Below are 4,859 nucleotides of genomic sequence, written 5' to 3' on the forward strand. Positions count from 1 at the left end.
GGTGGGGTTTGGTTCATAGGTTATACTCGAGTTTGGGTGGCCAAGATAATGGGCTTGGTAAAGATCTGGTTGGATCACAACCACATCAGGAACATACTAATTCGTCAGAGCCATAATGGATTGAGTCGGATATTGGATTGAGATCTAAGGGTAAAAGGTCTAACTAAGACCCGATCCATATCCAAAATTATACTGGGTCTAGTTTTGACCCAGTTCAAACTAAAATTGGAGTTTTGTTTAGCTCCGATTAAGTCTATTTTAAGTTTGGGTAATTATAGTTGGACCAAAAACAGGTGGTGAGGCCCAACCAAATGGACCTGAATATTGAACAAGGGTCCACCCAACATGAAACCAGTGATCTAGGGCCTGGAACCAACAGATTTTGGATCGCACTCAAGCCCAAAATACATGAAACCATGTTCTGGCCTGAGAACCAGCCTGAATCTTGGTTTTGGAGTGGAACTAGTCCCCCCAGCAGGTCTAGTGGGTGGGGGTTCCCCACCCGCGTGGGGAACCAAATGCCCCTTGCCATCGTTGGCAGAGGATAAATTGTCAATGGCAAGTGGGGCTTCTGCCGCATGTCACCATCTAGCGAGAGGTCACCAAACGATAGTTAGATGGTGGAGATTCCCCTTCCCACCTAGTTGTTGTAGGGGTGGCAAAACCTGACACGACCCGCCAACCCGACTCTTAGGCGGGTTCGGGTTTGGCTTAAACTAACCCATTTAATAAACGGGTCAACCAACCTAACCCGTTTATTAAACGGGCCGGGTTCGTGTTAGGGATATGCCAACCCGGCTGACCCATTTAATAAACAGGTTAGGCGGGCGAGTTAACCTGTTTACCCGAACCCGACCCGCCCGCCAACCTGTTTATTAAACGAGTTAACCAGGTCGTGTCGGGTTACCCATTTAATAAATGGGTCGGGTTCGTGTTTGCCACAGTCGACCCATTTAATAAATGGGTTAGGTTCGTGTTGAGGTATGCTGACCCGCCAACCCACCGACACGACCCGCCAACCCGACCTGATTGCCACCCCTAAGTTGTTGCCCTCCATCAAGATAGGGAAAGAAGGAAGAAGGGGGAGGTCGTCGACCCCTCTCAATTGAAACCCCTACTAGCTGGCCTCTCTTACCTAAAGACCATCAAGTGGCAACAGATCCCTTAGAGGCCTCTCCCCCCATCGGTTCTCTTGAAAGAAGAGAGGGTGGGTAGGGCGTGCCAATCGTTGGTTCTTGCTTAGCTCGTCGATGAAAGCGTACCTCATGGTAGTGGATCCTTGGTCTAAGCATGTTATGATGGTTGAGGGTGATTAACGAACAATAGTTAGGCATTCCCAAAGGCCAACCTGGTCATCTCACCCTCGTGGATAGGCATCTTTCTATGAGACTCCAAAGTGTTGTGCATGTGCTCCTTTTCTTCGTCTGATCGTCGTATGAATGCCTCAAACATATGTTTCATCTTAGAGATCTGTTGTTCAAACACTGCAAGCCTTCAATTCATTTTTGTCACCATCATTTCTAGGATTTGCATATCAATCTTCCATGGGAAGATCCATCAGTATGTCCTTCGCTTTGGTCACGATTTTAGTCACTTTCTTCTCTTAACTGTTTCCTAACATCATCACAAGATCAAGATCTTTCTCTGATACCACTTTAATGCAAATCAAATCCTCGATTAACAAAAAAACTCTAGGTTATGCTACTCCTATGTATGAGAATCGAAAGGAAACAAGAAAATATATGAAAATTACATAAAATTCAAGAAAATAACAAGTTTAATCATCCAACTCCCCCTCGTAAACTCCATAACAAGTATTTATAGCAAAAATAAGAAACACTACCCTATGTCAGATCTTGGATAAGATGCGAATATACAAACAAACTAAAAGAATCCAAATCTAAAATGCAACTATGGATCCCATTGGATCCATCAGATCCAATCACCCTTTGTTCTTCTTTTCTTGCCTTTCGCTGGAGTTGGATCCAGATCTGGATCTACAACTACATCAACTCAATTAAAAAATGGAACCCTATTACTAGATCCAAGAAAATGGATAAAATGAACTGAATTTTAAGGGAAAAGATAAGAACGTACCTAATATGACCCATAACTGTCCATGTGTGCTTATTTGATTCTAACCCAGATCTGAAGACTGTTTATCCAAGATCTGAACAAGATTCAAATATGTACAATCTGGATTATGCAATGTGAGCTAAATCTCGTTTGGACCTGGGTTAAAACTCCCACCTATTTTTGTCCCTAATAAATAGGTCAACAATTGTAATTGTGAATCTATGATGCATCAAAGCCAGAAAGAATTTTGGATTTAAGGACAAAAAAGTAACTTTAGTTGAGCACAAAGATAAGAGCAATGAGTTGAAAGGATAAAAAAAATGAGAATTTCATTCCATGAGTTAATGTAGACTCATGGTTAAGCTACGGGTGGTTGACAATTGGGTATATTTGCTTAACAGTGAGAATACTTTGGTGGACGTTTCGAAAGCCAAAGTGGTCATTAGATAGAGGAAAAAAATTGGTGGTTATTTGAAAATTACCCATGTTTTTTTTGCCTCATTTTATAAACTTAAAATTGAATTAAACCCATTTATAATGTTTATGTCCTTTTTTGTAACTGATAGTTATGTCATAAGGACATGCTATTTTAGTGACATGTCACTAGCATGACATGGACACTGACATGTATGAATGTTATTTTAAAATTTTCAATTATTTTTAATAAAATTTCACTAAAAATGCATTTGTATGTATTAAAATGTCAATAAATAGTTATGTCCTCATGTTCTTCAAGAAATTTTGGAATTTGCACATTGTAACCGACCGATAAGATTAAAACTTAAATTGAGCAAATTGTTAAATTGCATTTTCTCCTGCAAGGTAACTGCAGAACATAAGGAAAGCTTGCTACAATATTAAAAATCAACCAGTTCTTGAATGGATCAAACGGCCAACTCCACATTTTTTCATGCAAAGTGGAGACTGTTACAATATTAAAAATCAACTAGTTCTTCAGTGAGCCGAACAAACTAAACATGAGAGCTCAGCTCTTTTTTAGTAGAGCCAAGCTCGAGCTAAATGAGCCAAATCCAAATTAAAAAAAAAATGAACTCTAGATCTACAGAGTTAGGCTCAAGTTGACAAACAATAGAATTGGAACTCTTAACCTATTTCTTAAGAGCCAAACATTTTATTAATTATCTTACACTATGCTATACAATATAGAATATATCTAGAACATATTTATTATTATTTGACATGCTTGTGAGCTGAGCTAACCAAACACATGTTGTTCATGTTCGGCTTTCCCGAGGCTATTTATTTTAGTTCGAACAAGCTCTTTACAAGCTGAACCATGAGCGGGTGGTATTCTTTGTCAGCCCTAGATCCTAATAGCCATAACCAAATCAATCACACTCATTATTTCCACCAGATCAAAGACCAAGTAACCTGCAAAAAAATGTGATGTCACAAATTATATATCACTCCCAAATGTTGACCAACCATAGTGATTACATATAAACACATCATGTATGGGTTTTGTTATCCAACCTACACATTTTGTTGTGGTTTAACTATGGTAAAGCGATAAAGAGTGCCCTTACTGAATAATCCATGCTATGAGCAACATTAATCAAGTCACCTGTGATTATAACCAAACCGCATGGAATCACTAACCACTTTGACTCATAATTAAAACAGGCTGAATGCAGTCCTTATGCTCCAGATCCTGAACTATAACACATTCATCAAACATATAGTTTGATGTGTATCAAACATATAGTTTGATGTGTGCTCTCTCCAGTCATAATGTACAACACCAAAATTTGGGATATCATGCACAATTTAGCAAGCTACTGCTACATTTTATAGCATCAAAATCTTCAAACTCTGAAATACACATACACTCATCTCTTATTTCAACCATGTACAGAAAAAGAAAACAGGGTCGGTCCTTACAACATGTTGTAGATGGCAGAATCTAACAGTGAAGACTTGGCACATTCAATCGCTGCTTCCATCACTGCCTGAACATATTTCCAGCAGAGAAAGCACAAGTAGGATCCCAAGAAAGGGAGATGGTGGTGGTTTGCTGAAGGCAACAATAGGTTCAGCCTTGCCATCCTGCAGTGGAGCCTTTTCATTTGCAATGGGGCCTTCATGTTTGTCTTCCTGTTTCCTTGCACTTGAGGTTGTTATGCCTCCTGTTTTCCAAACGTTTCTATTATGTTAAATGTTTATAAAGAATGCCAGAAGAAGGTAAATTCAACAGAAGGATAATTTACCCCATGCCATTCTAGCAAAAGAAGTCTGTTTGATAGTCTTGATCAGCCTAGTCATTATGCGCATGTGGATTATAAGGAATTTGATTTCTAACAAAAGCTGAGAAGCAAAGTAATATTAGAAACCATGTGACAGGAAATGCATAAATGTGCTTGTAACACCAAAGATTTTGAGACAAAGAGGGTGTAGAGAGCAAAGGATATTGTTGTCATTATGATAAGAAACTGCAAGGAAAATATCAATAAATAGTAAGGATCTTCAATACAGTGCAGAAACTTGATTCATATATGTATAAACATTTATAGTAAGGAATATGTCATACCATCAAGATCATGAATCAAATAAATATAAGTCTCCATACGATCTTGTCCAACTAATGAAATATATGACACATTGTAATATTTGGAATCAAAATGATCAAGTCAAACATATTCTCAAATTAAATAAAGAAACATAATAGTACATAATAGCTTGTCCAATTAATGAAATATACCATAATTACGAAAACTGGAATGACTAATTCCGACACTCGTTGAATTAAGCAAACAAATATAGGA

At 38.4% G+C, this 4,859-nt stretch overlaps 1 long non-coding RNA gene across 1 annotated transcript; it reads right to left on the reverse strand.

The window, feature by feature from the left end:
• Positions 1 to 3,863: 3,863 nt before the first annotated feature.
• LOC149835842 (uncharacterized) lies at positions 3,864 to 4,354 on the reverse strand. The gene is made up of 2 exons (XR_016432657.1): positions 4,305 to 4,354; positions 3,864 to 4,223 (listed from the first exon to the last, which is right to left on the reverse strand). It is a non-coding gene; the product is annotated as an uncharacterized LOC149835842 (long non-coding RNA).
• Between the last annotated feature and the right edge of the window lie 505 nt (positions 4,355 to 4,859).

Source organism: Nuphar pumila, chromosome 6, assembly GCF_984573655.1.
Source record: "Nuphar pumila chromosome 6, dmNupPumi1.hap1.1, whole genome shotgun sequence".
Classification (NCBI taxonomy): domain Eukaryota; kingdom Viridiplantae; phylum Streptophyta; class Magnoliopsida; order Nymphaeales; family Nymphaeaceae; genus Nuphar; species Nuphar pumila.